Source organism: Fundulus heteroclitus, unplaced genomic scaffold, assembly GCF_011125445.2.
Source record: "Fundulus heteroclitus isolate FHET01 unplaced genomic scaffold, MU-UCD_Fhet_4.1 scaffold_777, whole genome shotgun sequence".
Taxonomy (NCBI): domain Eukaryota; kingdom Metazoa; phylum Chordata; class Actinopteri; order Cyprinodontiformes; family Fundulidae; genus Fundulus; species Fundulus heteroclitus.
The window spans coordinates 37,142-52,278 of record NW_023397227.1 but is presented as its reverse complement, the minus strand read 5'-3'; positions in this window follow the sequence as shown (position 1 = coordinate 52,278).

Genomic DNA, 15,137 nt, shown 5'->3' with positions numbered 1-15,137 from the left:
TTCAACCAAACTAACAGAGTAACATCACCCGTGTGATACTGAACACAGCCATGCTAGCGGCTAACCGTTAGCATGTTGCTAACCCGGAATAGCTTTAGGAAGGTCCTACCAACGCTGCTTAGCCAGAGTTCTTCTGCCTTTACAGACAAGAGAGGCTGCAGCTCTCACTAGTCTCCATGACAAACGCTGCTAGCAAGAGGCTCCTAGGAGGTCCATTGACTTAACATGGCACCTTTCAAACCGGCCGCTGCGAGGGCTGTGAAGACCGTAGGAACCTTGAAATTTGCAGTGTTACTTCCTCTTGCTATTTCTGACGGTACGGTACGCACCAAGTGGCAGGCGCCCTTGCTAAATTTCTTCAGAAATTTTTCTAGTTAGGCGCCTGCCAAGCATTTGCAATGAGGAGGCAGTGCTGTGCGAAGCACAGCACTGCCTCCCATGCAATGCATGGACCTGGAGGCACCTATTACTATTCACCTCTAAACGGACTAATAATTTTCTTTACTTTCTTCTTCCGTCACGATTAATGCGGCCAAAACCGTAGCGTGGACCCCCCCCTATAGGTATCAAAACCTGCGCTCGATTACGAGATGTGTGCTACTACTTTTATTGGGATTTCGAGTTACCATGGCAACAAAATAAGCGAAAAACCACCCCCCAAAAACCCATAGGAATGAATGGAGTCGGGGAGAAAGAAAGCCTCAAAAAGCCCTCCAAATGACCATTTTCAAAGCTGTGTACTGTGTCGTCATGCTTCCACCTACGAACACCATTTAACTTCCAGTTTGTAGATATTTCTGTGAACTACTCAGAAGTGAAAACGGGATGTGGATATCTGTTAACGTCCTCCTCACAATACGCCTCAAAGCTCATGTCCAAAAATCAGTGAATCATCGTTTACAATGAAAGTCAATGACGGAATTCCTCCAACCGCTAGAGTGGGCCCACTCTAGCTTTTTTTAAAGATTTCAAAACTCCGAACAACTTGACCTTACTCGCTCAATTTTCACTCTACATAGACAAATTATACATCAAAACGTAGGTATTTTTGTCAGGATTCGGGAAATGTACCCTCATTGGTGTGGCACTTTATAGATTTTTCGCAATCACCTCAGACCGACACACAACCCGAAACCCTCCCCCATTCATTTCCTATGGGAGCGGTTTTGAAAAATGACGTCTAAAAATCCAAAACATCACATGTTTTCGCATCGTCGCTACTCCTAAAAAAAACCGTTTTATGTACAGACATGAGACTTTCACACATAATGTCCCAACCCTTCTGGCACTCACAAAAGGAATTTTGTGGATACTGTTACGGTTTTTTCCGCAGGAACAATTTGTTTGGGAGTAGCGAATGTGCAAAATCCTAAAACGCTTTGGAGCTGCATTTTCCCACATCATCCACTTTTTTACATCGTCGCTGTGCCTACAACCGATTTTTGTACAAACATGAAAATGAGCTTCATGGTCCTCAAAAGCCTGCCTGATACTCATGGTTGAAAGAATTATCTTGATATCTCTTATACTTTTGAGGGTACAGAGATTTGTTCGGGACCCTCTTTAGAGGATTTCTGAAAATCCATAAAAATCCCATTTAGATCATAATTTTTTACGCCTTTATTAAACTTTTTCCAGCAAAAAACGATATCTTTCTTCTTCCCCTATCCGTTACGAACTAAACGCCGAAAAATTACGTCTCTACCATTTACGGATGAAGAGATATCAAGCGTGTGTTCGGGGCAAAAGTTCTCCATTATAATCCAATGGGACTTATTGTGAGCAAAGTCTCTGCACTTTGGTGCAGAGACTTTGGCCGCTGCAGGTTGTGTGTGAGTGAGTTCCATGACAACGGAACTCTGAGGGCCAGAGGGAGAAGGTCCATTAGGATACAATGGCAACTTTCGACGCCCCGCTGCAGCGGCCTGTGATTAATGTAGGAATCTGAAATTCGCACAGTCACCTTCTCCTAACATTTTAAAATTTTCATGTGACTTTCAGCCATGTGTCAGTTTTTTCTGTCCCATTTTGATTTTACATGCTTTCCTATTGGGACTTTGCTTCCAACAGGACCTGGCCATGATGCCCAGACACGAACCCAATTGGCCAATACAGCACCACCCACCTGTGGGAAATGGCACTACACACCATTTTGTTCAAATGTTGAGTTCTGGGCCCAGATGTGGTGAGGCTGAGTTGCTAAAGGAGGCCAATCTGTCCCATGAACTTTGGTCACGTTTGGTAACATTAAGTATTGGCACCCCTATTTGAGGCACTTTCCAGTACAGGATTTGGACCAAACTGACAGAGTACAATCACCCGGTGATACTGAACACAACCTTGTTAGCGGCTAACGGTTAGCATGTTGCTAACCGGAAGTAGCTCTAGGAAGGTATCACCAACTTCTGCTTCACAGAGTCTGTTCTTACTTTAGAGAGAAAGCTACACAAGAAATTTGGGTTACGTCGCATCAAGCATCTCCAAGCTATGAGGTGTCAAACATCCAATGCTTTTCAATGGGGGACCAAACCCCTTATCTTCCCAATGATGCATGCCCATATATGGCGCTACGGTATAGCTCAGAGGGAAAGTGCAGGCTTTGCATGCAAGAGGTCGTGGGTTCGAAACCCGGCGTGGCTGACTAAGATTTTTGTGTTATAATCCCCACAGTGTATATTAAAACATGTGTGCTGATCCCATGAAGTATTTTTTTGTACCACCCGCCATTTTGAGTTACCATGGCAACGTTACAAACAACGTTTTTTCTCCCTATTTGAGGCTCATCCCAGTACAGGATTTGGACCAAACTAACAGAGTACACTCACCCAGTGATACCAAATACAACCATGTTAGCGGCTAACGGTTAGCATGTTGCTAACCGGAAGTAGCTATAAGAAGCTTGTACAAACTCCTGCTTGACAGATTTGGTGAATTTTAGGATTTTCTCCCTATTTAGGCACTTCTCAGTACAGGATTTCAACCAAACTAACAGAGTAACATCACCCGCTGACACTGAACACAACCATGCTAGCGGCTAACCGTTAGTATGTTGCTGAACGGAAATGGCTTTAGGAAGGTCCTATCAACTTCTACTTAGCCAGAGTTCTTCTGCCTTTACAGACAGAGAGAGGGCTGCAGCTGTCAGTGAGTCTCCATGACAACGCTGCTAGCATTAGGCTCCTAGGAGGTCCATTGACTTAACATGGCACCTTTCGACGGCCGCTGCGGGGGCTGTGAAGACCGTAGGAAGCTGAAATTCGCAGTGTTGCTTCCTGTTGCTATTTCTGACGGTACGGTACGCACCAAGTGGCAGGCGCCTTGCTAAATTTCTTCAGAAATTTTTCTAGTTAGGCGCCTGCCTTGCATGTGCAATGAGGAGGCAGTGCTGTGCGAAGCACAGCACTGCCTCCCAATGCAAATGCATGGGCAGGGCCTATTACTATTCACCTCTAAACGGCTTCTTTATTTTTATTATTAGGCGCCTGCCATAGCATTTGCAATGAGGAGGCAGTGCTGTGCGAAGCACAGCACTGCCTCCCATGCAAATGCATGGAGGCACCTATTACTATGCACCTCTAAACGCGTCTCTTTATTAATATTCTTTATTTTTCTTCCTTCACGATTAATGCGGCCCGAACCGTAGCGTGCACCCCCACAATATATACATCAAAACGTCTGGCTCGGTCTCGAGATGTGTGCTACTACGTTTATTGGGGTTTCGAGTTACCATGGCAACAAAATTAGCGAAAAACCACCCCCAAAAAAACCCATAGGAATGAATGGAGTCGGGTAGAAAGAAAGCCTCAAAAAAGCCTCCAAATGACCATTTTCAACGCTGTACTGTGTCGACATGCTTTCACCTACGAACACCGTTTAACTTCCAGTTTGTAGATATGTCTGTGAACTACTCAGAAGTGAAAACGGGATGTGGATATCTTTTATCGTCTCTTCACAGTTACTCCTCAAAGCTCATGTCCAAAAATCAGCGAAATCATCGTTTACAATGAAAGTCAATGACGGAATTCTCCAACCGCTAGAGTGGGCCACTCTAGCTTTTTTAAAGATTTCAAAACTCCGAACAACTTGACCTTACTCACTCAATTTTCACTCTATGTAGACAAATTATACATCAAAACGTAGGTATTTTTGTCAGGATTCGGGAAATGTAACCCTCATTGGTGTGGCATTTATAGATTTTTCGCAAATCACCTCAGACCGACACAAACCCGAAACCTCCCCCATTCATTTCCTATGGAGCGGTTTTGAAAAATGACGTCTAAAAATCCAAAACATCACATGTTTTCGCATCGTCGCTACTCCTAAACCGTTTTATGTACAGACATGAGACTTTCACACATGAATGTCCCAACCCTTCTGGCACTCAAGAAAAATGAATTTTGTGGATAACTGTTACGGTTTTTCCACAGGAACAATTTGTTCGGGAGTAGCGAATGTGCAAAATCCTGAAATCGCTTTGGAGCTGCATTTTCCCACATCATCCACTTTTTTACATCGTCGCTGTGCCTACACCGATTTTTGTAAAAATATGAAAATGAGCTACATGGTCATCAAAAGCCTGCTGATACTCACAGTGAAAGAATTATTTTGATATCTCTTATACTTTTTTAGCCAGAGCGATTTGTTCGGGATCATTTTCAGAGGATTTCTGAAATTTCATAAAAATGTCCTTTAGATCATAATTTTTTACGCCTTTATTAAACTTTTTCCAGCAAAAACCGATAGCAAGTCTTCTTCCCCTATCTTTTACGAAATAAACACAGAAAAAATTACGTCTCTACCATTTACGGTTCCGGAGAAATCGTGCGTTGTTCGAGGCAAAGTTCTCCATTATAATCCAATAGGCAGACTTGGTCACCAAGTGTCTGCACTTTTTTAGACTGGCCCGCTGCAGCTGTGTCAGTGAGTTTCCATGACGACGGAACTCTGAGGGCCAGTGGGAGACGTTCCATTGAGATAGAATGGCAACTTTCGACGCCAGCTGCAGCGGCTGTGATTAATGTAGAAATCTGAAATTCGCACAGTCACTTCCTCTTAACATTTTAAAATTTCATGTGACTTTCAGCCATGTGTCAGTTTACTGTCCCATTTTGGATTTTACATGCTTTCCTATTGGGTCTTTGCTTCCAACAGGACCTGGCATGATGCCTAGACACGACCCACTTGGCCAATACAGCACCACCCACCTGTGGGAAATGGCACTACACACCATTTTGGTCAAATGTTGAGTTCTGGGCCCAGATGTGGTGAGGCTGAGTTGCTAAAGGAGGCCAATGTGACCAATGAACTTTGGTCACGTTTGGTGACATTAAGTATTGGCACCCCTATTTGAGGCACTTCCCAGTACAGGATTTGGACCAAACTGACAGAGTACAATCACCCGGTGATACTGAACACAACCATGTTAGCGGCTAACTGTTAGCATGTTGCTAACCGGAAGTAGCTCTAGAAAGGTCTCACCAACTTTTGCTTCACAGAGTCTGTTCTTACTTTAGAGAGAAAGCTCCACAAGAAATTTGGGCTACGTCACATAAAGCATCTCCAAGTTATGAGGTGTCAAACATCCAATGCTTTTCAATGGGGGACCAAACCCTTTATGATCCAGGAAATGCATGCCCATATATGGCGCTGCAGTTGTTCAGATGGAAAGTGCAGGCTTTGCATGCAGGAGGTCGTGGGATCGATTCCCGGTGTGGAAGACTTGGAGTTTTGTATTATAATCCCCACATTGTGTATATCAAAACATGTGTGCTGATCACATGAAGTATTTTTTTGTACTACCCGCCATTTTGAGTTACCATGGCAACATTATAAACTACATATTTTCTCGCTATTTGAGGCACATCCCAGTACAGGATTTTGACCAAACTGACAGAGTACAATCACCCGGTGATACTGAACACAACCATGCTAGCGGCTAACGGTTAGCATGTTGCTAACCGTAAGTAGCTATAAGAAGCTTGTACAAACTCCTGCTTGACAGATTTGGTGAATTTTAGGATTTTCTCCCTTTTTAGGCACTTCTAAGTACAGGATTTCAACCAAACTAACAGGGTAACACCACCTGGTGATACTGAACACAACCATGCTAGCGGCTAACTGTTAACATGTTGCTAACCAGAAGTAGCTTTAGGAAGGTCCTATCAATTTCTCCTTAGCCAGGGTTCTTCTGCCTTTACAGACAGAGAGAGGGCTGCAGCTGTCAGTGAGTCTCCATGACAACGCTGCTAGCAAGAGGCTCCTAGGAGGTCCATTGACTTAACATGGCACCTTTAGACGGCCGCTGCGGGGGCTGTGAAGACCGTAGGAACATGAAATTCGCAGTGTTACTTCCTGTTGCTATTTCTGACGGTACGGTACGCACCAAGTGGCAGGCGCCTTGCTAAATTTCTTCAGAAATTTTTCTAGTTAATATTCTTTATTTTTCTTCCTTCACGATTAATGCGGCCCGAACCATAGCGTGCACCCCAACAATATAAACATCAAAACCTTCGGCTCGGTCTCGAGATGTGTGCTACTACGTTTTTTGGGGTTTCGAGTTACCATGGCAACAAAATAAGCGAAAAACCACCCCCAAACAACCCCATAGGAATGAATGGAGTCGGGGAGAAAGAAAGCCTCAAAAAAGCCTCCAAATGACCATTTTCAACGCTGTACTGTGTCGTCATGCTTTCACCTACGAACACCGTTTAACTTCCAGTTTGTAGAGATATCTGTGAACTACTCAGAAGTGAAAACGGGGTGTGGATATCTTTTATCGTCTCTTCACAGTTACTCCTCAAAGCTCATGTCCAAAAATCAGCGAAATCATCGTTTACAATGAAAGTCAATGACGGAATTCTCCAACCGCTAGAGTGGGCCACTCTAGCTTTTTTAAAGATTTCAAAACTCCGAACAACTTGACCTTACTCGCTCAATTTTCGCTCTACGCAGACAAATTATACATCAAAACGTAGGTATTTTTGTCAGGATTCGGGAAATGTAACCCTCATTGGTGTGGCATTTATAGATTTTTCGCAAATCACCTCAGAGCAACACAAACCCGAAACCTCCCCCATTCATTTCCTATGGAGCGGTTTTGAAAAATGACGTCTAAAAATCCAAAACATCACATGTTTTCGCATCGTCGCTACTCCTAAACCGTTTTATGTACAGACATGAGACTTTCACACATGAATGTCCCAACCCTTCTGGCACTCAAGAAAAATGAATTTTGTGGATAACTGTTACGGTTTTTCCACAGGAACAATTTGTTCGGGAGTAGTGAATGTGCAAAATCCTGAAATCGCTTTGGAGCTGCATTTTCCCACATCATCCACTTTTTTACATCGTCGCTGTGCCTACACCGATTTTATAAAAAATATGAAAATGAGCTACATGGTCATCAAAAGCCTGCTGATACTCACAGTGAAAGAATTATTTTGATATCTCTTATGCTTTTTTAGCCAGAGCGATTTGTTCGGGATCATTTTCAGAGGATTTCTGAAATTTCATAAAAATGTCCTTTAGATCATAATTTTCTACGCCTTTATTAAACTTTTTCCAGCAAAAACCGATAGCAAGTCTTCTTCCCCTATCCTTTACGAAATAAACACAGAAAAAATTACGTCTCTACCATTTACGGTTCCGGAGAAATCGTGCGTTGTTCGAGGCAAAGTTCTCCATTATAATCCAATGGGACTTATTGTGACCAAAGTGTCTGCACTTCGGCCGCTGCAGGTGTGTGAGTGAGTTTCCATGACGACGGAACTCTGAGGGCCAGAGGAAAAAGCTCCATTGAGATACAATGGCAACTTTCATCGCTCACTGCAGCGGCTGTGATTAATGTAGAAATCTGAAATTCGCACAGTCACTTCCTCTTAACATTTTACAATTTTCATGTGACTTTCAGTCATGTGTCAATTTTCTGTACCATTTTGGATATCACATGCTTTCCTATTGGACCTTTGCTTCCAACAGGACCTGGCATGATAACCAGACACGACCCAATTGGCCAATACAGCACCACCCACATGTGGGAAATGGCACTACACACCATGTTGGTCAAATGTTGAGTTCTGGGCCCAGATGTGGTGAGGCTGAGTTGCTAAAGGAGGCCAATCTGACCAATGAACTTTGGTCACGTTTGGTGACATTAAGTATTGGCACCCCTATTTGAGGCACTTCCCAGTACAGGATTTGGACCAAACTGACAGAGTACACTCACCCGGTGGTACTGAACACAACCTTGTTAGCGGCTAACGGTTAGCATGTTGCTAACCGGAAGTAGCTCTAGGAAGGTCTCACCAACTTCTGCTTCACAGAGTCTGTTCTTCACTTAGAGAGAAAGCTCCACAAAAAATTTGGGCTACGTCGCATAAAGCATCTCCAAGCTATGAGGTGTCAAACATCCAATGCTTTTCAATGGAGGACCAAACCCATTATGTTTCCAATACTGCATGCCCATATATGGAGCTACAGTATAGCTCAGAGGGAGAGTGCAGGCTTACCATGCAAGAGGTCGTGGGATCGATTCCCGGTGTGGGAGACTAAGAGTTTTGTATTATAATCCCCACATTGTGTATATTAAAACATGTGTGCTGATCCCATGAAGTATTTTTTTGTACCACCCGCCATTTTGAGTTACCATGGCAACGTTATAAACAACGTATTTTCTCCCTATTTGAGGCTCATCCCAGTACAGGATTTGGACCAAACTAACAGAGTACACTCACCCAGTGATACCATACACAACCATGTTAGCAGCTAACGGTTAGCATGTTGCTAACCGGAAGTAGCTATAAGAAGCTTGTACAAACTCCTTTTTGACAGATTTGGTGAATTTTAGGATTTTCTCCCTTTTTAGGCACTTCTCAGTACAGGATTTCAACCAAACTAACAGAGTAACATCACCCGGTGATACTGAACACAACCATGCTAGCGGCTAACCGTTAGCATGTTGCTAACCAGAAGTAGCTTTGGGAAGGTCCTACCAACTTCTGCTTAGCCAGGGTTGTTCTGCCTTTACAGACAGAGAGGGCTGTAGCTGTCAGTGAGTCTCCATGACAACGCTGCTAGCAAGAGGCTCCTAGGAGGTCCATTGACTTAACATGGCACCTTTCAACGGCCGCTGCGGGGGCTGTGAAGACCGTAGGAAGCTGAAATTCGCAGTGTTGCTTCCTGTTGCTATTTCTGACGGTACGGTACGCACCAAGTGGCAGGCGCCTTGCTAAATTTCTTCAGAAATTTTTCTAGTTAATATTATTCTTTATTATTCCACGATAAATGCGGCCCGAACTGTAGCGTGCACCCCCAAGATATAGGTACCAAAACTTGCGGCTCGGTCGGGAATAGTGTGCTACTACTTTTATTGGGGTTTCGAGTTTCCATGGCAACAAAATTAGCGAAAAACCACCCCCCAAAAAACCCATATTAATCAATGGAGTCGGGTAGAAAGAAAGCCTCAAAAAAGCCTCAAAAGGACCATTTTCAAAGCTGTACTGTGTCGTCATGCTTTCACCTACGAACACCGTTTAACTTCCAGTTTGTAGATATTTCTGTGAACTACTCAGAAGTGAAAACGGGATGTGGATATCTGTAATCGTCTCCTCACAAGTACTCCTCAAAGCTCATGTCCAAAAATCAGCGAAATCATCGTTTACAATGAAAGTCAATGACGGAATTCTCCAACCGCTAGAGTGGCCCACTCTAGCTTTTTTAAAGATTTCAAAACTCCGAACAACTTCACCTTACTCGCTCAATTTTCGCTCTACGCAGACAAATTATACATCAAAACGTAGGTATTTTTGTCAGGATTCGGGAAATGTAACCCTCATTGGTGTGGCATTTATAGATTTTTCGCAAATCACCTCAGACCGACACAAACCCGAAACCTCCCCCATTCATTTCCTATGGAGCGCTTTTGAAAAATGACGTCTAAAAATCCAAAACATCACATGTTTTCGCATCGTCGCTACTCCTAAACTGTTTTATGTACAGACATGAGACTTTCACACATGAATGTCCCAACCCTTCTGGCACTCACAAAACAGGAATTTTGTGGATAACTGTTACGGTTTTTCCGCAGGAACAATTTGTTCGGGAGTAGCGAATGTGCAAAATCCTAAAAACGCTTTGGAGCTGCATTTTCCCACATCAACCACTTGTTTACATCGTCGCTGTGCCTACACCGATTTTTGTAAAAATATGAAAATGAGCTACATGGTCATCAAAAGCCTGCTGATACTCACAGTGAAAGAATTATTTTGATATCTCTTATACTTTTTTAGCCAGAGCGATTTGTTCGGGACCATTTTCAGAGGATTTCTGAAATTTCATAAAAATGTCCTTTAGATCATAATTTTTTACGCCTTTATTAAACTTTTTCCAGCAAAAACCGATAGCAAGTCTTCTTCCCCTATCCGTTACGAAATAAACACAGAAAAAATTACGTCTCTACCATTTACGGTTCCGGAGAAATCGTGCGTTGTTCGAGGCAAAGTTCTCCATTATAATCCAATGGGACCTATTGTGACCAAAGTGTCTGCACTTCGGCCGCTGCAGGTGTGTGAGTGAGTTTCCATGACGACGGAACTCTGAGGGCCAGAGGAAAAAGCTCCATTGAGACACAATGGCAACTTTCATCCCTCACTGCAGCGGCTGTGATTAATGTAGAAATCTGAAATTCGCACAGTCACTTCCTCTTAACATTTTAAAATTTTCATGTGACTTTCAGCCATGTGTCACTTTTCTGTGCCATGTTGGATCAAACCACTTATGTTTCCAATAATGCATGCCCATATATGGCGCTACAGTGTAGCACAGATGGAAAGTGCAGGCTTTGCATGCAAGAGGTCGTGGGATCGATTCCCGGTATGGAAAACTTGGAGTTTTGTATTATAATCCTCACAGTGTGAATATCAAAACATGTGTGCTGATCCCATGAAGTATTTTTTGTACCACCCGCCATTTTGAGTTACCATGGCAACGTTATAAATGACGTTTTTTCTCCCTATTTGAGGCACATCCCAGTACAGGATTTGGACCAAACTGACAGAGTACACTCACCCAGTGATACCATACACAACCATGTTAGCGGCTAACGGTTAGCATGTTGCTAACCGGAATTAGCTCTAGGAAGCCTGTACAAACTTCTGCTTGACAGATTTGGTGAATTTTAGGATTTTCTCCCTTTTTAGGCACTTCTCAGTACAGGATTTCAACCAAACTAACAGAGTAACATCACCCGGTGATACTGAACACAGCCATGCTAGCGGCTAACCGTTAGCATGTTGCTAACCGGAAATAGCTTTAGGAAGGTCCTACCAACAGCTGCTTAGCCAGAGTTCTTCAACCTTTACAGACAGAGAGGGCTGTAGCTGTCAGTGAGTCTCCATGACAACGCTGCTAGCAAGAGGCTCCTAGGAGGTCCATTGACTTAACATGGCACCTTTCAACGGCCGCTGAGGGGGCTGTGAAGACCTTAGGAAGCTGAAATTCGCAGTGTGGCTTCCTGTTGCTATTTCTGACGGTACGGTATGCACCAAGTGGCAGGCGCCTTGCTAAATTTCTTCAGAAATTTTTCTAGTTATTCTTTATTTTTCTTACATCACGATAAATGCAGCCCGAACTGTAGCGAGCACCCCCACGATATAGGTATCAAAACTTGTGGCTCGATTACGAGATGTGTGCTACTACTTTTATTGGGGTTTCGAGTTACCATGGCAACAAAATTAGCGAAAAACCACCCCCAAAAAACCCCATAGGAATGAATGGAGTCGGGTAGAGAGAAAGCCTCAAAAAGACCTCCAAATGACCAATTTCAACGCTGTACTGTGTCGCCATGCTTTCACGTACGAACACCGTTTAACTTCCAGTTTGTAGATATATCTGTGACCTACTCAGAACTGAAAACGGGATGTGGATATCTTTTATCGTCTCCTCACAAGTACTCCTCAAAGCTCATGTCCAAAAATCAGCAAAATCATCGTTTACAATGAAAGTCAATGACGGAATTCTCCAACCGCTAGAGTGGCCCACTCTAGCTTTTTTAAAGATTTCAAAACTCCGAACAACTTGAGCCTACTCGCTCAATTTTCACTCTACGTAGACAAATTATACATCAAAACGTGGGTATTTTTGTCAGGATTCGGGAAATGTAACCCTCATTGGTGTGGCATTTATAGATTTTTCGCAAATCACCTCAGACCGACACAAACCCGAAACCTCCCCCATTCATTTCCTATGGAGCGCTTTTGAAAAATGACGTCTAAAAATTCAAAACATCACATGTTTTCGCATCGTCGCTACTCCTAAACCGTTTTATGTACAGACATGAGACTTTCACACATGAATGTCCCAACCCTTCTGGCACTCACAAAAAAATAATTTTGTGGATAACTGTTACGGTTTTTCCGCAGGAACAATTTGTTCGGGAGTAGCGAATGTGCAAAATCCTGAAATCGCTTTGGAGCTGCATTTTACCACATCATCCACTTTTTTACATCGTCGCTGTGCCTACACCGATTTTTGTAAAAATATGAAAATGAGCTACATGGTCATCAAAAGCCTGCTGATACTCACAGTGAAAGAATTATTTTGATATCTCTTATACTTTTTTAGCCAGAGCGATTTGTTCGGGATCATTTTCAGAGGATTTCTGAAATTTCATAAAAATGTCCTTTAGATCATAATTTTTTACGCCTTTATTAAACTTTTTCCAGCAAAAACCGATAGCAAGTCTTCTTCCCCTATCCTTTACGAAATAAACACAGAAAAAATTACGTCTCTACCATTTACGGTTCCGGAGAAATCGTGCGTTGTTCGAGGCAAAGTTCTCCATTATAATCCAATGGGACTTATTGTGACCAAAGTGTCTGCACTTCGGCCGCTGCAGGTGTGTGAGTGAGTTTCCATGACGACGGAACTCTGAGGGCCAGAGCTAGACGCTCCATTGAGATACAATGGCAACTTTCATCGCTCACTGCAGTGGCTGTGATTAATGTAGAAATCTGAAATTCGCACAGTCACTTCCTCTTAACATTTTAAAATTTCCATGTGACTTTCAGCCATGTGTCAGTTTTCGGTGCCATTTTGGATCAAACCACTTATGTTTCCAATAATGCATGCCCATATATGGCGCTACAGTGTAGCACAGATGGAAAGTGCAGGCTTTGCATGCAAGAGGTCGTGGGATCGATTCCCGGTATGGAAAACTTGGAGTTTTGTATTATAATCCTCACAGTGTGAATATAAAAACATGTGTGCTGATCCCATGAAGTATTTTTTGTACCACCCGCCATTTTGAGTTACCATGGCAACGTTATAAATGACGTTTTTTCTCCCTATTTGAGGCACATCCCAGTACAGGATTTGGACCAAACTGACAGAGTACACTCACCCAGTGATACCATACACAACCATGTTAGCGGCTAACTGTTAGCATGTTGCTAACCGGAATTAGCTCTAGGAAGCCTGTACAAACTTCTGCTTGACAGATTTGGTGAATTTTAGGATTTTCTCCCTTTTTAGGCACTTCTCAGTACAGGATTTCAACCAAACTAACAGAGTAACATCACCCGGTGATACTGAACACAGCCATGCTAGCGGCTAACCGTTAGCATGTTGCTAACCGGAAATAGCTTTAGGAAGGTCCTACCAACAGCTGCTTAGCCAGAGTTCTTCAACCTTTACAGACAGAGAGGGCTGTAGCTGTCAGTGAGTCTCCATGACAACGCTGCTAGCAAGAGGCTCCTAGGAGGTCCATTGACTTAACATGGCACCTTTCAACAGCCGCTGCGAGGGCTGTGAAGACCGTAGGAACCTGAAATTCGCAGTGTTACTTCCTGTTGCTATTTCTGACGGTACGGTACGCACCAAGTGGCAGGCGCCTTGCTAAATTTCTTCAGAAATTTTTCTAGTTAGGCGCCTGCCTTGCATGTGCAATGAGGAGGCAGTGCTGTGCGAAGCACAGCACTGCCTCCCAATGCAAATGCATGGGCAGGGCCTATTACTATGCACCTCTAAACTGACTTCTTTATTATTATTAATATTCTTAATTATTTGTGCGTTAATGTGGCCCGAACCGTAGCGTGCACCCCCACAATATAGGTATCAAAACGTGCGGTTCGGTCGGCAATAGTGTGCTACTACTTTGATTGGGATTTCGAGTTACCATGGCAACAAAATTAGCGAAAAACCACCCCCAAAAAACCCATAGGAATGAATGGAGTCGGGTAGAAAGAAAGCCTCAAAAAAGCCTCCAAATGACCAATTTCAACGCTGTACTGTGTCGTCATGCTGTCACCTACGAACACCGTTTAACTTCCAGTTTGTAGATATATCTGTGACCTACTCAGAAGTGAAAACGGGATGTGGATATCTTTTATCGTCTCTTCACAGTTACTCCTCAAAGCTCATGTCCAAAAATCAGCGAAATCATCGTTTACAATGAAAGTCAATGACGGAATTCTCCAACCGCTAGAGTGGCCAACTCTAGCTTTTTTAAAGATTTCAAAACTCCGAACAACTTGACCTTACTCGCTCAATTTTCACTCTACGTAGACAAATTATACATCAAAACGTGGGTATTTTTGTCAGGATTCGGGAAATGTAACCCTCATTGGTGTGGCATTTATAGATTTTTCGCAAATCACCTCAGACCGACACAAACCCGAAACCTCCCCCATTCATTTCCTATGGAGCGCTTTTGAAAAATGACGTCTAAAAATTCAAAACATCACATGTTTTCGCATCGTCGCTACTCCTAAACCGTTTTATGTACAGACATGAGACTTTCACACATGAATGTCCCAACCCTTCTGGCACTCACAAAAAAATAATTTTGTGGATAACTGTTACGGTTTTTCCGCAGGAACAATTTGTTCGGGAGTAGCGAATGTGCAAAATCCTGAAATCGCTTTGGAGCTGCATTTTCCCACATCATCCACTTTTTTACATCGTCGCTGTGCCTACACCGATTTTTGTAAAAATATGAAAATGAGCTACATGGTCATCAAAAGCCTGCTGATACTCACAGTGAAAGAATTATTTTGATATCTCTTATACTTTTTTAGCCAGAGCGATTTGTTCGGGATCATTTTCAGAGGATTTCTGAAATTTCATAAAAATGTCCTTTAGAT